Source organism: Biomphalaria glabrata, chromosome 6, assembly GCF_947242115.1.
Source record: "Biomphalaria glabrata chromosome 6, xgBioGlab47.1, whole genome shotgun sequence".
NCBI lineage: Eukaryota > Metazoa > Mollusca > Gastropoda > Planorbidae > Biomphalaria > Biomphalaria glabrata.
This window is the reverse complement of record NC_074716.1, coordinates 18,929,445-18,953,360: the sequence shown is the minus strand read 5'-3', so window position 1 is coordinate 18,953,360 and position 23,916 is coordinate 18,929,445. Positions and strand designations below refer to the sequence as shown.

General features: G+C 38.2%; 1 long non-coding RNA gene across 1 annotated transcript; it reads right to left on the bottom strand.

The window, feature by feature from the left end:
* Nucleotides 1-3,830: 3,830 nt before the first annotated feature.
* Nucleotides 3,831-12,664, bottom strand: LOC129926640 (uncharacterized). Its single transcript, XR_008778355.1, has 3 exons — nucleotides 12,582-12,664; nucleotides 4,418-4,510; nucleotides 3,831-3,924 (listed from the first exon to the last, which is right to left on the bottom strand). It is a non-coding gene; the product is annotated as an uncharacterized LOC129926640 (long non-coding RNA).
* Between the last annotated feature and the right edge of the window lie 11,252 nt (nucleotides 12,665-23,916).

The window sequence follows — 23,916 nt, the reverse complement described above, 5'->3', positions numbered from 1 at the left end:
CTTCGTTGGTGGACATTATCAGGGAGGTCCACTCTGAGTGCTAAGTTCAACAGGTGACGTCAAATGATGTCATAATTATATGTACACTACAAACAACAGAATTCGATTTTGATCATATAACGGAAGTCACGGCTGAAATTGTTATCCAGGCTTTAGGGTGGTGGTCCTAGCAGACCATTGGATATCCAGGCTTTAGGGTGGTGGTCCTTGCAGACCATTTGGATATCCAGGCTTTAGGGTGGTGGTCCTTGCAGACCATTTGGATATCCAGGCTTTAGGGTGGTGGTCCTAGCAGACCATTTGGATATCCAGGCTTTAGGGTGGTGGTCCTTGCAGACCATTTGGATATCCAGGCTTTAGGGTGGTGGTCCTAGCAGACCATTTGGATATCCAGGCTTTAGGGTGGTGGTCCTAGCAGACCATTTGGATATCCAGGCTTTAGGGTGGTGGTCCTAGCAGACCATTTGGAGACCCTCTTCTCTCTATTTGAATCTACTGTATCTCTAGACAAAGTGTTCTTGGCTGTTAGGTCTGTGATACTGTTGGAAACAATTCACAGGGAAAGAGATGTCGGTACTACTTGTAAAGCTTTCTTCTACGTTGGACTCGTTCATATCCAAGTGTTTGCAGCCTGTGTTCGTTCATGTCCAAGTGTTGCAGCCTGTGTTTGTTCATGTCCAAGTGTTTGCAGCCTGTGTTTGTTCATGTCCAAGTGTTGCAGCCTGTGTTTGTTCATGTCCAAGTGTTGCAGCTGTGTTTGTTCATGTCCAAGTGTTGCAGCCTGTGTTTGTTCATGTCCAAGTGTTGCAGCCTGTGGTTGTTCATGTCCAAGTGTTGCAGCCTGTGTTTGTTCATGTCCAAGTGTTGCAGCCTGTGTTTGTTCATGTCCAAGTGTTGCAGCCTGTGTTTGTTCATGTCCAAGTGTTGCAGCCTGTGTTTGTTCATGTCCAAGTGTTGCAGCCTGTGTTTGTTCATGTCCAAGTGTTGCAGCCTGTGTTTATTCATGTCCAAGTGTTGCAGCCTGTGTTTGTTCATGTCCAAGTGTTGCAGCCTGTGTTTGTTCATGTCCAAGTGTTGCAGCCTGTGTTTGTTCATGTCCAAGTGTTGCAGCCTGTGTTTGTTCATGTCCAAGTGTTGCAGCCTGTGTTTGTTCATGTCCAAGTGTTGCAGCCTGTGTTTGTTCATGTCCAAGTGTTGCAGCCTGTGTTTGTTCATGTCCAAGTGTTGCAGCCTGTGTTTGTTCATGTCCAAGTGTTGCAGCCTGTGTTTGTTCATGTCCAAGTGTTGCAGCCTGTGTTTGTTCATGTCCAAGTGATGCAGCCTGTGTTTGTTCATGTCCAAGTGTTGCAGCCTGTGTTTGTTCATGTCCAAGTGTTTGCAGTCTGTGTTTGTTCATGTCCAAGTGTTGCAGCCTGTGTTTGTTCATGTCCAAGTGTTGCAGCCTGTGTTTGTTCATGTCCAAGTGTTTGCAGCCTGTGTTTGTTCATGTCCAAGTGTTTGCAGTATGTGTTTGTTCATGTCCAAGTGTTGCAGCCTGTGTTTGTTCATGTCCAAGTGTGTGCAGCCTGTGTTTATTCATGTCCAAGTGTTGCAGTCTGTGTTTGTTCATGTCCAAGTGTTTGCAGCCTGTGTTTGTTCATGTCCAAGGGTTTGCAGCCTGTGTTTATTCATGTCCAAGTGTTACAGCCTGTGTTTATTCATGTCCAACTGTTGCAGCCTGTGTTTGTTCATGTCCAAGTGTTTGCAGCCTGTGTTTATTCATGTCCAAGTGTTGCAGCCTGTGTTTGTTCATGTCCAAGTGATGCAGCCTGTGCTTGTTCATGTCCAAGTGTTGCAGCCTGTGTTTGTTCATGTCCAAGTGTTTGCAGCCTGTGTTTGTTCATGTCCAAGTGTTTGCAGCCTGTGTTTATTCATGTCCAAGTGTTTGCAGCCTGTGTTTATTCATGTCCAAGTGTTGCAGCCTGTGTTTGTTCATGTCCAAGTGTTTGCAGCCTGTGTTTATTCATGTCCAAGTGTTTGCAGCCTGTGTTTATTCATGTCCAAGTGTTTGCAGCCTGTGTTTATTCATGTCCAAGTGTTTGCAGCCTGTGTTTGTTCATGTCCAAGTGTTGCAGCCTGTGTTTATTCATGTCCAAGTGTTGCAGCCTGTGTTTATTCATGTCCAAGTGTTTGCAGCCTGTGTTTATTCATGTCCAAGTGTTTGCAGCCTGTGTTTGTTCATGTCCAAGTGTTTGCAGCCTGTGTTTGTTCATGTCCAAGTGTTGCAGCCTGTGTTTGTTCATGTCCAAGTCTTGCAGCCTGTGTTTGTTCATGTCCAAGTGTTGCAGCCTGTGTTTATTCATGTCCAAGTGTTGCAGCCTGTGTTTGTTTATGTCCAAGTGTTGCAGCCTGTGTTTGTTCATGTCCAAGTGTTGCAGCCTGTGTTTATTCATGTCCAAGTGTTTGCAGCCTGTGTTTATTCATGTCCGAGTGTTTGCAGCCGTTTTTATTCATGTCCAAGTGTTTGCAGCCTGTGTTTATTCATGTCCAAGTGTTTGCAGCATGTGTTTGTTCATGTCCAAGTGTTTGCAACCTGTGTTTATTCATGTCCAAGTGTTTGCAGCCTGTGTTTATTCATGTCCAAGTGTTGCAGCCTGTGTTTGTTCATGTCCAAGTGTTGCAGCCTGTGTTTGTTCATGTCCAAGTGTTGCAGCCTGTGTTTGTTCATGTCCAAGTGTTGCAGCCTGTGTTTATTCATGTCCAAGTGTTTGCAGCCTGTGTTTGTTCATGTCCAAGTGTTTGCAGCCTGTGTTTGTTCATGTCCAAGTGTTTGCAGCCTGTGTTTATTCATGTCCAAGTGTTGCAGCCTGTGTTTGTTCATGTCCAAGTGTTTGCAGCCTGTGTTTGTTCATGTCCAAGTGTTGCAGCCTGTGTTTGTTCATGTCCAAGTGTTGCAGCCTGTGTTTGTTCATGTCCAAGTGTTGCAGCCTGTGTTTGTTCATGTCCAAGTGTTGCAGCCTGTGTTTTTTCATGTCCAAGTGTTTGCAGCCTGTGTTTATTCATGTCCAAGTGTTTGCAGCCTGTGTTTGTTCATGTCCAAGTGTTGCAGCCTGTGTTTGTTCATGTCCAAGTGTTGCAGCCTGTGTTTGTTCATGTTCAAGTGTTTGCAGCCTGTGTTTATTCATGTCCAAGTGTTGCAGCCTGTGTTTGTTCATGTCCAAGTGTTTGCAGCCTGTGTTTGTTCATGTCCAAGTGTTTGCAGCCTGTGTTTGTTCATGTCCAAGTGTTGCAGCCTGTGTTTATTCATGTCCAAGTGTTTGCAGCCTGTGTTTGTTCATGTCCAAGTGTTGCAGCCTGTGTTTGTTCATGTCCAAGTGTTGCAGCCTGTGTTTGTTCATGTCCAAGTGTTGCAGCCTGTGTTTATTCCTGTCCAAGTGTTTGCAGCCTGTGTTTATTCATCTCCAAGTGCTACAGCCTGTATTTATTCATGTCCAAGTGTTGCAGCCTGTGTTTATTCATGTCCAAGTGTTGCAGCCTGTGTTTGTTCATGTCCAAGTGTTTGCAGCCTGTGTTTGTTCATGTCCAAGTGTTGCAGCCTGTGTTTGTTCATGTCCAAGTGCTACAGCCTGTGTTTATTCATGTCCAAGTGTTGCAGCCTGTGTTTGTTCATGTCCAAGTGTTGCAGCCTGTGTTTGTTCATGTCCAAGTGTTGCAGCCTGTGTTTGTTCATGTCCAAGTGTTGCAGCCTGTGTTTGTTCATGTTCAAGTGTTTGCAGCCTGTGTTTATTCATGTCCAAGTGTTGCAGCCTGTGTTTGTTCATGTCCAAGTGTTTGCAGCCTGTGTTTGTTCATGTCCAAGTGTTGCAGCCTGTGTTTATTCATGTCCAAGTGTTGCAGCCTGTGTTTGTTCATGAATGTTGTGATGATGGCATCGGTTACATGGCACTGAGGTAGACAGAGAGGATATTGATATTAGATATTATATCTTCGTTATTTCTCAATGCTAATTCAATTATGTTGTTGTTTTTGTTTATCTCATTGAATCTATACAATGTTTGCCAAATAATTTTTTGTGTTAAGAAATTATTGAAGGACCTCAACATTGTGCATCATGAAGTCTTATGTTGGGAGGTCTCAAATAACAAATCGTTGGGACTTGAACTATGGGATAACGTCAGATAGAGAGAGAGAGAGAGAGAGAGAAAGAGAGAGAGAAAGAGAGAGAGAAAGAGGAGAAGAGAGAGAAAGAGAGAGGGAGAAAATAAGGGAAAGAGAGAGAGTGAGAGAGAGAAAGAAAGATGGGAAGAAAGTGTAAGAGAGAGAGAGAGAGGGAGCAGACAGTAGGAATTCGGTCTGGATTGTTTTTTATTCTGATTATAATCGATTGTACTTCTAACTACGTGAAATGTTAATAAAGTTGATCAAATGGAATAATTACAAAAGTTATCTAATAACATTCATCTCTGACTCTTGTTAGGCCGTGGCCTACATTTGGTTGGAACAAAGGCAGCGATGCTCTCCCTTTGAAAACCTAGGCATTAAAAATACCAAGATAATTTGTATGATCTAATTCATAAAAATCAAGATAAGTTGTATGATACGATTGAGAAAAATCAAGGTAAGTTGTATGATACGATTGAGAAAAATCAAGGTAAGTTGTATGATGTGATTCAGAAGTAGAAAGATAAGTTGTATACTATACCCTAAAATGTGAATAGAATCAGACAAACGACAAGACCGATTGACCCATCATCCTCTGTTTTGTACTCCACCATAACTACAACGCAGACTTGCTCATCGCTAAGGGAACTAGCTCTTACTTATTACGTTACAAATCAACAATGATCTCAACGAAAGGATTGTTTACCAACTCTAGTTTCATACTACAACACTGGAACAAAATCAAGTAATCCAACTAGAGTCATCAGTATTCAGTAATACCAGGCGTGTCACGTTGACATCTTCCTCATCCTTCTCCAACGTCCTGTATCTTTCGCTAGTCTAGGTTCTATGTCAGTGGTGCACAGTCTCGCACCTAATGACCACAGTGTGCAATACAGGGTCATAACAGGACATTGGTTACCAATCACAAAGTGCTGAAAAAGTTCTGTCGAATGTACAAATCAGAAGCAATAAAAAAAACAAACACCTTAATTGAATTGATCTCTCCTTAGTCCAAGGAATTGCTATGAGAATGGGCGTGGAAGTAAACTATTGGCCTATCTTGTTCATAAGTAGACCAAAATATATTCATAAATATTATTCATTAGGATATGAACAGTTTAGCCTTACAACTAGCCACAGCACAGGACATAGTAATGTTGGACACTGGTAACAAAATACAGGTCTACAGACTCAGTGGACTGACGTAAATCTAGACAGCTCTTAATGCCGAATTCTCTGTGGTCAGTTTAGTAGACATTCACGTTACCTTTGAGTTAAACAGACAAAGACTTATCTTGACTGATATAGATCTCTCCCCCCCCCCCGTCCCTTTCTATCTCGCCCACGGCTGTTTTAACAATTGTAACATTAGTCAATAGTAGATTTCCACTTTAGAAACATCCGGGTCTGGTGAATTATTTTTAGAATCATTGGACAAACCGTTTTATTTTTTTGTTTATTTATTTTTTTGTTTCCTCGTTGTTGTTTTTTTTTAATCTTGTTATACAACACTATTTTTATCACGTAGGTTGAATCCCAGAATTCCAATTCAGCCAAGGTCACAGGCTCTATTATCTCTAATACTTTTTAGAAAATAAGCAAAGATTTGAGCTTACACAATCATAAGAGAACAGAACTTCAAATAAAAATAGAATTGAAAAATCAAATACATCTACAATATTTCATATATTTTGTGATAATACTTCGATTTTTTTTCCTCCGGAATTTTTCTTTTTCCAGACTTTGTCAAAAGAAATGCTCCGGAAGTTAACAAAAAATGTTTATTATTTAAAACATCAAGGTGAACCAAGATGATCTCTGGCAGATAATGTCAGCAGCTAGACCTCGGTAAGCCGCCCTTCTACTTCATATCCATTAATGGATTTCATTACGCCATTCAATCAAGTCTGTGTTGTTGTGAAGCAGTCATCTGATGTCCTCCTGAAGCTTCTTTCTTCACAGCAGAAACTGCAAGGCATTGATGTAAAGCTCACAGGGCAGATCATATAGAACTGATAGGGTGGGCATATCATTTTAAATAAATAGGGCAGATCATTTCAAGTAAATAGATCAGATCATTTCAAGTAAATAGGTCAGTTCATGTCAAGTAAATAGGTCCGATCATTTTAAATAAATATGGCAGATCATTTCAAGTAAATAAATCAGATCATTTCAAGTAAATAGGTCAGATCATGTCAAGTAAATAGGTCAGATCATGTCAAGTAAATAGGTCAGATCATTTCAAGAAAATAGGTCCGATCATGTCAAGTAAATAGGTCCGATCATTTTAAATAAATATGGCAGATCATTTCAAGTAAATAAATCAGATCATGTCAAGTAAATAGGTCAGATCATGTCAAGTAAATAGGTCAGATCATTTTAAATAAATAGGGAAAAGCATGTCAAGTAAAGAATCTAGTTATTTCTCCCACACACATTCTCGGATCAAGTTGAAACTTTACACATTCATTGGACCTAACGAAACATGAACCCATTTAAAAATTAACCAATTAGTCAAATAAATATTGGTAATTATTTATTTCGTTTGATATCGAATAAGGTAAATAACATCTATATTATTGAGATATAGTTGTAAGTACGGATTTTTTTTTTTAAAGGGATTTTTTATATTTTGCTTTATTGTTAGGACAGGAACGTTGTTATTATTACATGTTGTTGTTACTTGTTACTTGTAGTTTTACTTTTTGTTTTACTTGTTATTGTTAATTGTTCTTTTACTTTTTGCTATTACTTATTATTGTTACTTGTTGTTACTTCTTGATGTTACTTGTTGTTACTTCTTGATGTTACTTGTTGTTACTTCTTGTTAATTGTTATTACTTCCTGTTACGTGTTTTTGTTACGTGTTGTTGTTAATTGTTGTTGTCACTTGTTGTTACTTGTTATTACGTGTTGTTGTTACATGTTGTTGTTACTTTTTGGTTAATCTAGATCAATACCGTTTCACTTTGAATGTAAGTATCTTACATTGGAGATTGAATTCTAATACTTCGCTGTTTCCTATTGGATTCATTTTTACCATTAGATTGATATTGGAGATGTGCATCTATAGAGAGTAACTATAAGTAGCTACTTAATGAGGTTGTGACCGAGCATTGAAAGAGGTTTGCGAGACATGTCCTCCGACAGATTAAAATACGCATACCTAGAGTTTCAATGACATAAAGGCCATTACGAGGAAAGCGCAAGCAGGGACGTTCTCGTATAACTTGGCGCCACACTCTCATGGTGAACCAGTGAGCGCCAGGTGGAAAGAGGCTTCAGACATTGTCATTGACAGATCTTTCTGCAGACAGCTTGTCGCCCAAAGATCTAAACCTAATTCTAAGGGAGCTAATCTTGACGTATCTGGGGTACAGATTCAAGGAAGTGCTCATTATCTATGTATTTTAAAATATGGAGAAATGTGGAGGTGATATACGTAACCTCAAATTCCAATATCGCTTACTCTTCTTTATCAATGTCACTGTATTTTACTGCTTACATAGCGTTAACCGTTAAAAGCAAGCAAAAAACAAAGCTTATATTACGTGTAATTGTATCATTTTCTTTGGATCAGTCATGCATTTAAATTTGTAATAGATCTAGACCAACAACAATAAATCTGTGCGATTAGAAATATTTTATCTGTTGTTTTTGTTAAGCGCAATTTTAATGCTTTTAGCTTTCTCAGTACTCTGTGATCCTATCACTAGTCTGGACCAGTTGGAAAGGGGAGAGAAGGTGGGGGTATCTGGGGGAGGGTTACCGTGACCGCTTTTTTTAATGCATTTTTTTTTAAGTATGGCTTGAATTCGAACTGGACGACACAGGTCAATGCACTGACCACAGGGCCAGCTGCTTTAATACAAGGTTTCATAACAATCTCTTGTTAGCTTCAAACTTTGAAGCGACGACCTAATTCTCAACACAAAAAATAAATAATTGTGCAAAAGTTTTAACTTGATTTGCGAGTGGGTGTGGGTGAACTAACATGTTCAAACATTTTACCAGACAGACAGACAGACAGTTGATATTTGGACATTTCAAACAAACGAATGAATCTACACCTCAGGTCATGGACGTTGTTTTTTTTCCTAATGAAGGACAAGAATTTGAGAAATGTCTTCAATATGTCGAGGTAAGGAAGTGTCTGTTATCGTCTGCCAAATGTTCTTCTGTACTGGATAGTACAGTACATGACAAGCCAGTGTTTTGAAATGGACTCTGTAATATTTTTTCTTAATTTAAAAAAATGTCAACTTATTGACTCTGTCAAATTTCATTCCCTATTTCTTATGAATCTCTCTCTTTCTCTCTCTCTCTCTCTTTCTCTCCCTCTCTTATCTTATCTTATAAATTACAGGCGTTACTTCAATAGAGAAGATAATTACTACGTATTTCTACATTGTTATGAAAGTATGCCTGTTTACGTCAACTTCTATTTTGTTCTGTGTCTAAAACCCTAATCCTTGTTTTTACTAGTCACGTCATTGTCACGAAGTAAGAACTTCCTTTATTTCCGAAACAAATAGTTCATTCCTAATCGTGCCCTAACACCATCGAATCATGAATATTAATCAATAACTTAAACTTTGCTAAGTCGTTGATTTTCATGGCTGATTCGGGCAACCCATTCCATGCTCGTACGGCATTGTATGAATTCGTCCTAGCATATGGAATAAGAAATATACCTTTATCTTTGTGTAATACTGAGTATTAATTTTTTTTTTCATTTAGGCTTTGTTTTTGTTCTGTCCTTCCCCCCCCCCTCTCTTTCTCCGTCTCTCTCTCCCCCTCTCTCGTATTATCTCTTCAATCAAAGACAATCATGTTTCCATTCGGGGACTTTGAGTCTATTGATGTCTTTTGAGAATTTGTAATTTCCTATAAATATGATGATTAGGAATGCCTATCAACCTTTTCAAAGGTACTTTTCAACGGATAGCTGTTGTTACCTTACTGAGCTTGTGACTTTCTCTTTTGAAAGTCCTTGCACAGCCTGCAGTAGACCACAAGGTCCATTATGTGAGCAAGGGCATCAATCAGTTGGAAGTCTTAAAATGTTATAAGGGGAGGTAATCAGGTTGGAGGAAGGTGGGTGTTTCATACACACACGCACACATGTGTTAGTTGTTTGATGTAATGAATTGATGTTTTTACAATGGACAAATTGAAATATTTGGACCGTCGTCGAGACTTTCGTTGAAGCCAGTGGACGGCGGGGGGGGGGGGGGGGGGTCAGTGGAGAAGTCAGTGGAAGTGGCCATTGAACTTAATTGCAAATAACATGGTTGTCACGTAGCCCCCTCTCGCTGGGCTAACCGGAAACGCCTCGGAAGCCCTTTAAGCTATGGTGGCTGATCTAATTAAATAAGTGTCAGTCTCCATAGAAGGCTGCTCCAGAACTGGTTGAGTACCCTATCTAGGACAAGGCTAGGTGAACTTTTTCCACTCTCTTTTTCCCATTATAACCTTACATCACTCCCATACACCAGTCTGTAGCAGAACTTAGTGAAAACACAAGCTGATGTTTGGTTTCTGTAGCAGAACTTAGTGAAAACACAATCTGACGTTTGGTTTCGTTTCCTTTTGTAATATCTATCTATCTATCTATCTATCTATCTATCTATCTATCTATCTATCTATAACGAGATTTTATGTCTTTAGTAATGTCCCGTTCAATTTTTCAATGTCTAGGTGCGAACTCTTACTGAAGGTTTCCAATGATTTTTTGTCTACCCAAAAGTAACCTATGTTCTTTATATTAGCTCTCTCTCTCTCTCTCTCTTCTTTTCTTTCTATGACTCTGTGGCATTTTTCGTCTCATGACCAGACTAGGGCCACTGGCGGATCCGGGGGGGTGGCGGTAGGGGCGATCGCCCCCCCCCCTCGGCCGACCCCCCCCCCCCCAGAGGGGTGCGGCGGGCAAATTTTATTATAGGATTCACACAATTTGTATACGAATTTATTAATTATGTTAAAAATAAATATTAATTATTTATATTTCAACTTCGCCCGCCCCCTCTTGTATGTTGGCCGATTGGTGGGGTCGGGAGGGGGCGATGGTATCAATCCCGCCCCCCCCCCATACACTTTAGAGTGGGGGGGCGGTCCAATTTTTTTGTAGAAATCACAGCTTGCTAACAGAATCAATTTAATATCTATGATGTGTAGACTTGTTATTGATATTTTAACCGATCTTTATATTATGTCGTTCCCTGTTTGCCGATTGGTGTGGGGGGGGGGGGAATACCTCTACTGCCCTTCCCACCTAAACCCTTTGAGTGGGGGGGGGGCGGTCCGTTTTTATGGAGAAATCATAGTTTGTGAACAAAATTAGTTGAAATAATATATACATTTTATATTATGTCGCTCCCTTTCTGGTATTTTGGCCGATTCTGTGGGGTAAGGGGGGGCGATTGCATGTACTGCCCTCCCCACTATAGCCCACTATAGCCCTCTGAGTGCTGGGGGGGCGGTCCTATTTTTGTGGAGAATCATAGTTTGTGAACAAAATAAGTTGAATATCTATATAATATAAACTACGTATTGATATGTGACCCATTGTATATTATGTCGTACCACAATCTAATCTCAAATAGTATCATTAGTAAATTTAAATGAAAAAGGGTTGTACCAGGTGGGAGGGGCGATACATGCAATCGCATTTCCCCCATCAAAATTTATATATTCTTATATTGAGTCGCCCAACCCCTATTCTTTAATGCCAAATGCAATCTTTAGCAGAAATTATTAAAGGAGCGAGGATTAATCGTTTTCAATTTACCGCTCCTCCCATTTCCAGACAGAGTTTATGTAATTTCACATGAATTTATCATAATTATTATAAGTAAGACTTTGCATTGGAAAAGTTAGAATTCAAACGAAATTTTTCAGTATTAGACCCATGATTGAGATGAGTTATAAACTCAAATAATGTTTTCATAGTCGCCTTTTACCAACCTTTACTCAATCTGATATTTTTCTAGTTAAATAAATTTGGGACTATAACTCACAATTTATACTTCGATGCTATTGAATACTATTTATTGAATATTTTTTTTTCGGCGGCGATCCCCAACGTCAAAATCTAAATATGTGGGGTATCTTATCTTTTCAAGGAACAAATCGGTTTTATTTGGAATGTATTAAGGGCCTATAAATTCATATTAAAATAATTTTCAAGTACAACATTATTCAAAAGGTCCTTTTTTAATAGTATGAAAAATGAGCTTCGAACTCCATTGATGAATAATGAGCTGTAGATGTCAGAAGAATATGTTTCTGCAGTGAAAAAAAGAAGAAAACGCTTTTGGCGTCGGGTCTTCGCCCCGAACTCCATTGATGAATAATGAGCTGTAGAAGTCAGGAGAAGGCCCTTCTGCAATGAAGAATGCAAGAAAACGCTTTTGGCGTCGGGACTTCGCCCCGAAATCCATTGATGAATAAAGAGCTGTACTTGTCAGGAGAATGCGTTTCTGCAGTGAAAAATGCAAGAAAACGCTTTTGGCGTCGGGACTTCGCCCCAAACCCCACAAGAGAACCTTATAGCGCTGCCCCAGTTGTTTTGTTTTTCGCTGAAGGTTGAGAAATGCTGCTTTTTAAAAATTCTCATATATATATATATATATATATATATATATATTTATATATATGTGTGTGTGTGTGTGTACTGTACGCACGTTTATGCATAGGGTTAGGGTTTACTGGGCGTTAGGGTTAGGGTTTGGAAAAAAATCGCCCCCCACTCCAAAGTTCTGGATCCGCTAGTGACTAGGGCTTTGGTATAAGTAGTCAGTAAGGTCCCACACACACTTGTCTGCAGCCGTGACTTGGTGCCCATCGCCCATCCACTAACAGTTCCCTAGATCTAGTCCTATTTATCATTTCAATACCAAAAGCAGTATCGTCATCTTATTTCTTTGTCATGTTCGTCCAGTTCTAAATATTACCTGACATTTGAATTGCATTCTCTACCAAAAACAAAAATAAAACGGACACACAAGTGCTGCCAACGATGAGTTTTGTATGAAAATAGAAACTTCTTTTGTCATCTTGCTTTAGACTAGATTTAAAATGCATTTCATGCCAATCCTTCTTTGTATGTGTGGTTTGGGTGTGAGTGTGTGTGTAATGTAATGTGTGAGCCGCCAACAAGTCAACGTGAAACACAAACTCCCATTATTCTTTATTCTCAGTTTTATGCAAAACTAAGTCAGCAGACGCGACAACATTTATAGAAAGAGCCTTGCTGGGAGATTTTTAGGATTGTGTCACACTTAAAAATAACACATTGTTAATATTGATCGTCTTTCTTTGATACACCAGTCAAAGCTTGTAGGCAAGTTGTAGGCAAGTTGTAGGCCTGTTTATATACTTGAGATTGAGACAGAGGAAGATCATTGTGACAGAAAAAAGTCTCAATGAAGACGTACCTGTTCCAGCTTGTTGATTAACATGAACAAATAATAACAAAATTCTATGCATAAACAATAAGACACCAAATCAGCTGTTTAATCTTACGCCATCTTGGTTGACCACAACAGTTACAAGGGATGTTACTCCCAAACACCGAGTGGTGCAACCTATATAAAACACACATCAACATCCTTCCCTTTCTCTAGCCAACAAAACATATATCAGAAATATTTGCAATTAAAATAACACAATTAATAACACATCTTATTTGATAAATAGTGTAACTACTCAAAAAAATAAAAATAAATTTCAATTGAGAGTGTGACACATATAGAATAAATATATCAATATGCATATTAATATTGTCATACAATTTCTTAGTACATATCATAATCCCTATGCCACAAAGGTCTATTTGTTTCTCGAGTGCTAGTTCTAGCTGACTTATTACTATCACCATTATTGTCTGGTACATGAGAAACTACTTCAGACTGTGCTGCATGTTGAGAACATTATCAGAAAAATCTGGCCTTTCATTATCATCATCATCCAAGACATTCTCATCATAGACATCAGTGACTTTCAAAATAGTTTTCCTTGGCCTAATATGAAATCTGTAGCATATGTAGAATCCTCCATTATCTCCCTTGATCTTATAAGATCTTGGAGATAGTTGTTCCCTGATTATTCCCAGATACCATCCTGTTTGACCTGGGTTTTGATGATAAATAGTTTGCCCTAGATGGAGTTTTGGTAAATCCCGAGCTTGCTTATCATATTGTCTTTTTACCTGTCGTTTGTAATTCTCTTTCTTCTCAGCTACAACATGTTCACTTAAACACTTTGAAGTGCTGGGAATCAATGTCATTCTAAATAGACTAATATTAATCTTTGAATCACAGACATGATGCTAAATATCATTAATGTTTTAGGAGGCGCGGTGGCTGAGCGGTAAAGCGCTTGACTCCCGAACCGAAGCTCCCGGGTTCGAATCCCGGTGAAGACTGGGATTTTCATTTCGGGATCTTTGGGCGCCTCTGAGTCCACCCAGCACTAATTGGGGAAAAGTAAAGGCGGTTGGTCGTTGTGCTGGCCCATGACACTCTCGTTAACCGTAGGCCACAGAAACAGATGACCTTTACATCATCTGCCCTATAGACCACAAGGTCTGAAAGGGGAACTTTACTTTTTTTTTTTTTTAGTGACGGATAAATTCTCTAACAATACAATCAAACTTATCAACTAGTTAGACTATACATAACATTAGATCACCAACAGTCAACTTGACAACTTTTAGTATTTAACTTTTTAAAAGATTTAAATCAAACAACAGAGTTATCAAATGTACAGAAAAAAAAAAATCCAGACTGTTGCGTAAACACTGAATTTTTTTTTTTTAGACTAACTCTCAGTGACGTTAACAAACATTGTAAACAATAGACACTCCCCACTTTAGATTGACCTTGACATTGGAGACTCTTGGAATCTAAAATCACAGACATATTGCCGCGCGGCTTGTTTCAATTTTTGCTTCTTGCTGTGACAATTAAAATGGAACAAAATAAGCGAGTTATTTTGCCACACTTTTTATGGAAAAACCAAGTCTTAAATTAAACAAAATCATCCTCAATTTTTTTTTCTAGACCTGATTTAACAATCTGCTCGTGATGACAAGAACAGGTCAACATTTATGTATTGGCGCACTACATTTGGGGGTTTCCTTAAATGGATGCTGATCTATTAATATCTAGTTTTTATTACTTCTACTATAAGCTAACACTTTCTTCACAGTCTCGGGAAGGTGGGGAAAGGATGGCAGTTGGTTAGAAGGCACAAGTCAAAAACTAAAGAGAGTTTGTGTGGAAATATCTAAAAAGCTAAGAACTACAAACTATCAACAACCATTTCAACAACCATGTCAACAACCATCTCAACCACCATCTCAACAGCCATCTCAACCACGTGAACCTCCTTTCTGAACCTTGCTGTATTGAGCCCCTTTTCTCGACCGTCTTGACTGCGACACCTCCGCTCTTATATAGGGTCCCTACTGGCCTTCTCGAACCGGACAGAACGCCGCTCGACGTTTCTAGGTGGTCAGATGACTACAACTCTCGTGACGCTCCTGAGCTCTGTTCACGACGTCGATCCTTCCCGAACCGTCCTGTTGACACTCGACTTGGCTGACCGTCGTAACTCGTCACGGTTGACCGCTCGTCTAGCGCTGGCCTGGGGCGATTTGCGTGGGCTTACTACACACACACCACTACCCCCATCTGTGCCACCACCAGGTTTATAACAATATTATGATAATTGCAATAAAACTGTAAAGAACGAGAAGAGCACTCTAGTCAATTAAATATGGCGGGGAAACAAAACTTATAAAATTTAACTAGTTTTTTTTTCAATAATGACTTCAGAGACGATCGTTACATGATCTTTACTCATGATTTGTATGATGCCTATCAATATCTTTCCTTATTCCATGAAGCGAAGTTTTAAACTTCTTATGACTCGAAGGTGTGATGCAATTCAAGGCTGTGACTTTTCTATGACATTCATCCCCTCTTACGTAGTACCTTCCAAGCCGCTTCAAATAGTTGTGACCTGGTGTTGACATAGTTCGCCCTTTGTAATCTCCAGCTTTTTAGATTTAGATCTAATTGATTTGGTACACTGCGTTCTTGTACTCCCAATGTAATCTAATCATTGTTAATCTCTATAACTGTCACGCAGTATCTTTTCTATCCCTGTGCATCTCTCTCTCTCTCCCATTCAATCAATTAATCTCCTCAGAAGAAAAAAAGGTTGACTGTGTATACTAATGGGTCATCAGTGAACTCACTCTATAACAGTATTCCATCCATCCAGTCTACAGTCTGGTCTTGAACTGTTGCTTCTAAGCCTCTTACCATGTCCCCAGCGCATCTTGTTCTTTAGATTGATTCGTACATTTTCTCATTAGCTCTTTCACATTTCTTCTTTTACATTTGGAGAAGGAAATGCTAAGATGCACGAACTGACTAATGCTGCCAATCTAGATGTTTTGCATCCAGAATTTAGATTTAATGTTAGTGACAAAATAATCGGTGACTTTATCAACACGCTATAATCCAGTACTATAAATCTGCTGTTGTTTTTTCGTTTGTATTGATTGGACGTAAGAAGAGAGAGTGCTATTGACACAATAATCTCACTGTCATTAGTTTGTTTCACTGTTTCACTGTTCTAGACCTTCAATAATACACATTTTGAGAAGGTAAATATTTGTATCTGATTTTCAGTACAAACTCTGAGAATTTTTTTTTTTTCTGTGCTTTTGTTTTGTTACCGATTTAGTTTTAATTTCGATGTCTAAGATCCTTACAGTGAAGTAAAGTCTTGTAGTCTCGATTTGCATTCCTTGAGTTTGGGTGCAGGTTATTGGTAGAAATCAGGCCACCACCTCAAACCATAAGGTTTATACTCCATCATTTTGTTATTCCAGGTGTGTCTCTGTGTGTTACTTCCAAATGTGGTAGCACGGGGGGGGGGGGAGGGGGTATTTAATGAATTCTAAACATAGAAACTTTGAGAGGACGTGGGCGTGGAATCTTTTGTTTTTTTTTAATTGGTAATAAAATATTTTATAGGCACGTTACAGCACAGAAAGTTAAACTTACTTTTGTCTGGGTCACTGACACCTTAGAAAGTTAAACTTACTTTTGTCTGGGTCACTCACACCTTAGAAAGTTAAACTTACTTTTGTCTGGGTCACTCACACCTTAGAAAGTTAAACTTACTTTTGTCTGGGTCACTGACACCTTAGAAAGTTAAAATTACTTTTGACTGGGTCACTGACACCTTAGAAAGTTAAACTTACTTTTGACTGGGTCACTCACACCTTAGAAAGTTAAACTTACTTTTGTCTGGGTCACTGACACCTTAGAAAGTTAAACTTACTTTTGTCTGGGTCACTGACACCTTAGAAAGTTAAACTTACTTTTGTCTGGGTCACTCACACCTTAGAAAGTTAAACTTACTTTTGTCTGGGTCACTGACACCTTAGAAAGTTAAAATTACTTTTGACTGGGTCACTGACACCTTAGAAAGTTAAACTTACTTTTGACTGGGTCACTCACACCTTAGAAAGTTAAACTTACTTTTGACTGGGTCACTGACACCTTAGAAGTCGTAGTATCGACATGTTTAAATCAATGATCCATGGAACTCAACCAGCTCTAGAAATGAAATAATAAGATCAACATGTTAATGCAACAGGTATGCATTTGGGTTACAACCATACAAATCTAACAGCCATACTTTTATTTAAATGAATACTATATATATATATATATTTATATATATGTATATATATGGATATAGATATAGATATGCACCATCGGCCTCTACAAACACAAAGTCAGAGCTTCTTTTAACGGCTTCAATCGATCAACTGCTGTATAGCTACTACATGCGGTCTGTGTCGGCACCTTGTTGTATTTGATACCTGTCTACCCTCTCATTGAATCTAAGTTTTAGAGATATAAGTGTCCACCAAGAGTTTAAAACTGCATTACATACTTTCATTTCCTTTTCAATTCTATAGAAAAAAAATATCTATAAAGAAACGCTTGAATTGATATGCAGTCCAACATATATCAATAAATGAATGCTTGAGTTGATATACAGTCAAGAACATACTGAAAAGATTCTCATGAAAATGTTCGGTCCTAGAAATAAAGGAAATGAAGTAACGCTTTCAGACTTTGAGATTAAGTTGAGATCTATCCTAGAAGAGCTCAGTAGAAAGGAAAGAACTTTTCATTCGCTTCTATCAAACCTTGGTTTATTTCCTATGTCTTTAGTTTTTCGAATGATTGTGTTAACAAAACAACACATCAGTGGACATAAAGGGGGGGGGGGTAATCACGTTGTTTTCTGTGTGTTTCTTTCAAAAGGAAAGGGGGAGGGGTGACAACACTGAGAACACCACTGGCTCTGAGACATTCTTTGGCCCTTTGTTTAGACACCAACACAATTTAATAATAACCTCCGCCTACTTTCCCCATCCAACTTTTTACATCAGTTTGAGGATTATGTATAGATGTATGAAACAATCAATTTTACTCAAATTCAAATTAAAATAGTTTCCTTTCTCAAAGAAATAAATCGTGTTCATAGACCTAGATATGATATATAATGAGCCATTCGCTTCAATAAGAAATATATAAACATATAGGTCTGTGGGGTCTTCAATGAGCCAATCGCTTCAATAAGAAATATATTAACAAACCAGAATTTCGTTTGGAAACTAATACATTCTTCAAGCTCTATTTTCTTGTATGTGTTGTGTATTGTCAGCATACTTTAGTTCTTGTCAGTCTAGTGTATTGTCAGCATACTTTAGTTCTTGTCAGTCTAGTGTATTGTCAGCATACTTTAGTTCTTGTCAGTCTAGTGTATTGTCAGCATACTTTAGTTCTTGTCAGTCTAGTGTATTGTCAGCATACTTTAGTTCTTGTCAGTCTAGTGTATTGTCAGCATACTTTAGTTCTTGTCAGTCTAGTGTATTGTCAGCATACTTTAGTTCTTGTCAGTCTAGTGTATTGTCAGCATACTTTAGTTCTTGTCAGTCTAGTGTATTGTCAGTATACTTTAGTTCTTGTCAGTCAAGTGTATTGTCAGTCTATGCAATTTAAGCGGTAAAAGTGATTGTAACGAAGTGACCTTTGACAGACTTTTATATATAAATTATGAATGAAATGCGTTACGTTCGAAAGGGTGCCTGGAAATTTAGGCACTAAAAATTTAGGTCCCCGGAAATTTAGACCCTCGGAAATTTAGACCCCCGGAAATTTAGGCACTTTTTGACAAGGTGGAAAATTAGGCACCTGAAAATTAGGCACTCTTTAATAGCGACCTTAATTTTGAACATAATTAAAATGTTTAAACGTAAATTTTATCCTTTGGCTAGAGGCTATTGGTGACGTTATCAAAAATAGCTATAACGATTCTAACTGCATTTTCATGATACAAAAGAGTTGCAGCGTATGATCATTGATATTATTAGATTATAAGAATTCTTTACAATGCATAAACCATAAGAAAGACACTAAATAATTGATGCGTCTTCTATGTCAGCATTAAAATTAGTTACAGGAAGACAAAGTTATTGATTTGTGGATCTAACTTTATCAAAAAAAAAGAAAAAAAGAAATGTCTAATACAAATAGCTTTCAACAGAAGACGAAAATTATTTTCTGTATAAGAAGCAATAAAGTTAAGAAAATCATGAATATTTGCCGTCTGGTCGTGCGATATGCACGCTGGACTGTCCTTCTGTCGTTTCAATGGTCCCGGGTTCCTACCCTGCCCGCTGCCATCCCTCTGCGGGACGACTAGGAAGTAGATTATTTCAACTCTGAAGTAACTTGTCCAACATTTTACAAGCATATGTACACTAACAGTTCATCAGAGTCATCTGCTCTTTGTTTCCTCGTATGTGTAGGTTCTAGAAACAAGACAAGCTAGAAAGGGAGGACAAGAAGAGAAAGTGGTATGTAGAAATGCGGTGGTGATGTAAATAGGAAAAACGTTAAGTTCAATGAAATGAGAAAGATTGGGAGAGATCTGTGTAAAACTTTAAAAGAAATTAACAAAATAAACAATGTCAAAGACAACATATTGAAAGATCACAAACTGCGAACTAAATCATTTTAAAAACTTGATTTGTGTTAATAGCGAGAAAAAAAAAAAGAAATTTGATTCTTCACTGCTGAAAAGTGAAAAAATTATTTTTTTTTAAAATTATAAGATTACTAAAATACTTTTTTCTTATTTCCGTATTTTGCAAACCGGATATAAACAAAAAAAAAAGCTTCTTATGTATGGCTCTTCCTGCAAGTTTTCAATAAAAACGTTTGGTTGGCCTCAGTAGAATAGCAGTACAAACCCACACTCAAATCTTTCAGGGTAATGTCTCTGTCTATTTCAGACAATGCACGTAGACATTAAATACTTGTAGAAGGGAAAATAAGCTTATAATTTTTAGTTTATTGTTTTTGTAATTGAAAACTCTGAACTCTTCTGAGAACAAAGATGCTTACACTACTTACAGACGTTATTTCATCCTGTCATAGTCACGAGAGGATTTTAAATTAAGACTAACTCCAGACGTTCAATTCAAGAAGTCATATACAAACATCTGTACCCCATGTCTAGATAAAATGTTCCATTTCTCTCGTTGTTCAGTTGAAGTCTCGTGAACAAAGTCTCTGTACATGACGTCATTCTAAACACGAAGATGTCTCGAAGGTCTCAAACACTTCAGTATCGGCCAGCAACTTGTGATTTATCTTTTAAACTGACACAAATAGTGCTCTGTAGGTCAGAATGCAGAAACCACTTGGCGCCGAGGCTCCTCACAAGGACTTCCCCCAAACCATGTGGCAGACTATATAGCAGACTATATGTAGCAGACTATATAGCAGACTATATAGGGGACTATATAGCAGACTATATAGCAAACTATATAACAGACCATATAGGGGACTATATAGTATAGAGCAGACTATATGTCAACAAAGACGTGTAAAATAAGTCAAAGATTCTGAACTCGTTTTGAAACAACTGACCATCTTTGCTCCATTTATATCTTTTTAGTGACAAATTCCTCAAATTTCAACATAAAACCAACAGTTTGTATAGGTTATGTTTTTTGTGGCCAATACTCTTTCTCTAGAATGAATCAAGCCACATTGATTGTATATTTTATTTAAAATTTAAAGAGCGTTTCGTCTCTCCCCGGAGGCCAGGAACACTGAACAATCAAATATCAATAACACCAGAGCCAAAGAGTTTGTGTGTATGTTTGTGTGTGACAATGAGTATGACTTACAAATAGAGCCATTATTCTAGTTGAAAGCTGGGTTTTTTTTTTAACGTATCGGTTTCTCTTATTATTCAATTATATTTCTTACATCAAGGTTTAGACAAACTATTGGGTTATAGAAAACTAAGATGTCAAGTATAGAACTTTGTAAAGCTAGTGATGGTCAGGTTTAGACAAACTAGTGAGTTATAGAACAATAAAATGTCAAGCATAGAACTTTGTAAAGCTAGTGATGGTTACCAAGTGATGGTCAGGTTTAGACAAACTAGCGGGTTGCAGAACAATAAGATGTCAAGCATAGAACTTTGTAAAGCTAGTGATGGTTACCAAGTGATGGTCAGGTTTAGACAAACTAGTGAGTTACAGAACACTAAGATGTCAAGCATAGAACTTTGTAAAGCTAGTGATGGTTACCAAGTGATGGTCAGGTTTAGACAAACTAGTGAGTTACAGAACACTAAGATGTCAAGCATAGAACTTTGTAAAGCTAGTGATGGTTACCAAGTGATGGCTTTGAAGAGACATCTTGGCATGGAGAGCTCTGTCTCGACTCACTTGTTTGATCACTGCCTCGTGTTCCTATTACCATAGTAACAACAATTTTGATATGTTCAAAGTCAATAGAAACAGAAATAAAGGTTCACAGTAACGTGAGTAGTCTTACAATGATCAAGTTAAATAAGCCTTTAAGAAATAAAACACAGAGTCGTACAAATGTAAGTGGACAGTAAGAGAGAGACAGAGTTCTGTATCTGTTATAGACCTACAAAAGATAGATATTTTCAACAGTTCACCATCTACATCGTCTATTATAAGTAATTGGTTAACATGCATGACTAGATGCATGGCGCGTATTACGTAATCATCTTCTTTTTTGAAGTAACGTCTGTATTATATAAGATAAGAAAAGATTGCCTTTGGATAAAGCGCTAAAACTAATGTATTTGAAAATACCGACACTTTATAGATGTGCATGTTCAGGTCAGAGGAGAGAGGTAGGGCTTCTTACAGCTACAACTGCTCCACAGACAGAACACAATGAAACAAGTCCTTTCCAGGCGACAGACAGACATTTACTTCTTCCTGAACACTCACACTAAACATGGCGGTATCAGGAGGTGAGATCATGGTCCGTTTCTTTTGTTGGGCCTGCGAAGTCATATTCTTAGAGGACCAACTGGCGAGTGGAGAGTTTCAAGTTTAACTCATCAATGTCAAGGACGCGAACTTGAACTTAACTGTTGCCAACTACAAAAGAAAATAATTGAGATAAAATGCAACACTATCTCAGTTCGTGGCAGATGATCTTTGTATCAAGTCTCTTTTGTTACTGCTAGTTAGTCACATCTTTGTTTTAACATATTTATTTTTAAGGTCCTAGAGCCGGAAGTGTGAGCACCTCCTCCCCCTCCCACCAACTCTTTTAACAAACGATATTGTTAACACTGTTAATCACGTTCCTTAGCTCTTTCTGGAGGGTTAACCCTAAGGAGAAATCAGGAGATGGCAGCCTAATTTGCTGCACACACTGCACAGGCAATTATCACGTTTCCATGAGATAATCCATAGCATTTTCATGGCCATACATGCTTACCATCATACTTACCATACATACTAACCATCATACTTACCATACCTACTTACCATACCTACTTACCCATACATACTTACCATACCTACTTACCATACCTACTTACCCATACCTACTTACCCATACCTACTTACCCATACTTACTTACCCATACCTACTTACTTATACCTACTTACCCATACCTACTTACCATACCTACTTACCATACCTACTTACCATACCTACTTACCATACCTACTTACCCATACCTACTTACCCATACCTACTTACCATACCTACTTACCCATACCTACTTACCATACCTACTTACCCATACCTACTTACCATACCTACTTACTTATACCTACTTACCATACCTACTTACTTATACCTACTTACCCATACCTACTTACCATACCTACTTACCATACCTACTTACCCATACCTACTTACCCATACCTACTTAACCATACCTACTTACCATACCTACTTACCCATACCTACTTACCATACCTACTTACCAATACCTACTTACCCATACCTACTTACCCATACCTACTTAGCCATACCTACTTACCCATACCTACTTACCATACCTACTTACCCATACCTACTTACCATACCTACTTACCATACTTACTTACCATATCTACTTACCATACCTACTTACCCATACCTACTTACCATACCTACTTACCATACCTACTTACCATACCTACTTACCCATACCTACTTACCATACCTACTTACCATACCTACTTACCCATACCTACTTACCATACCTACTTACCCATACCTACTTACCATACCTACTTACCATACCTACTTACCTATACCTACTTACCCATACCTACTTACCCATACCTACTTACCATACTTACTTACCTATACCTACTTACCATACTTACTTACCATACCTACTTACCCATACCTACTTACCCATACCTACTTACCCATACCTACTTACCATACCTACTTACCCATACCTACTTACCATACCTACTTACCATACCTACTTACCCATACCTACTTACCCATACCTACTTACCATACCTACTTACCATACCTACTTACCCATACCTACTTACCATACCTACTTACCCATACCTACTTACCATACCTACTTACCCATACCTACTTACCATACCTACTTACCATACCTACTTACCCATACCAACTTACCATACCTACTTACCCATACCTACTTACCATACCTACTTACCATACCTACTTACCATACCTACTTACCCATACCTACTTACCATACCTACTTACCATACCTACTTACCCATACCTACTTACCCATACCTACTTACCATACCTACTTACCATACCTACTTACCATACCTACTTACCCATACCTACTTACCATACCTACTTACCATACCTACTTACCCATACCTACTTACCCATACCTACTTACCATACCTACTTACCCATACCTACTTACCCATACCTACTTACCATACCTACTTACCCATACCTACTTACCCATACCTACTTACCATACCTACTTACCATACCTACTTACCCATACCTTTTTACCATACCTACTTACCATACACACTCAGGTCGCTGCCACATGTCATATATCGATTTATATTTTTATTCTGTTATTATTTTTTTTTGTTTAAATAATTTAAACCAAATCTTCAAACCCATAATGAAAACAAAAGGGAGATATTGATACAATTATTGTGAAAATTCATCAGTAGTACCGTTGCAAGGGTGAGCGATTGGATGGTTGAACATAAACTCAAGATGAACGAAGACAAGACAGAAATAATTAAGATTGGCACTAGGAACAATGTCTCAAAAGTTGAAAGCACAGATTCTCTCTTTATCACGAACTGCCATGTTCCTTATGTCCATGTAGTGCGGAATCTTGGAGTTTTCTTCGACTCAACAC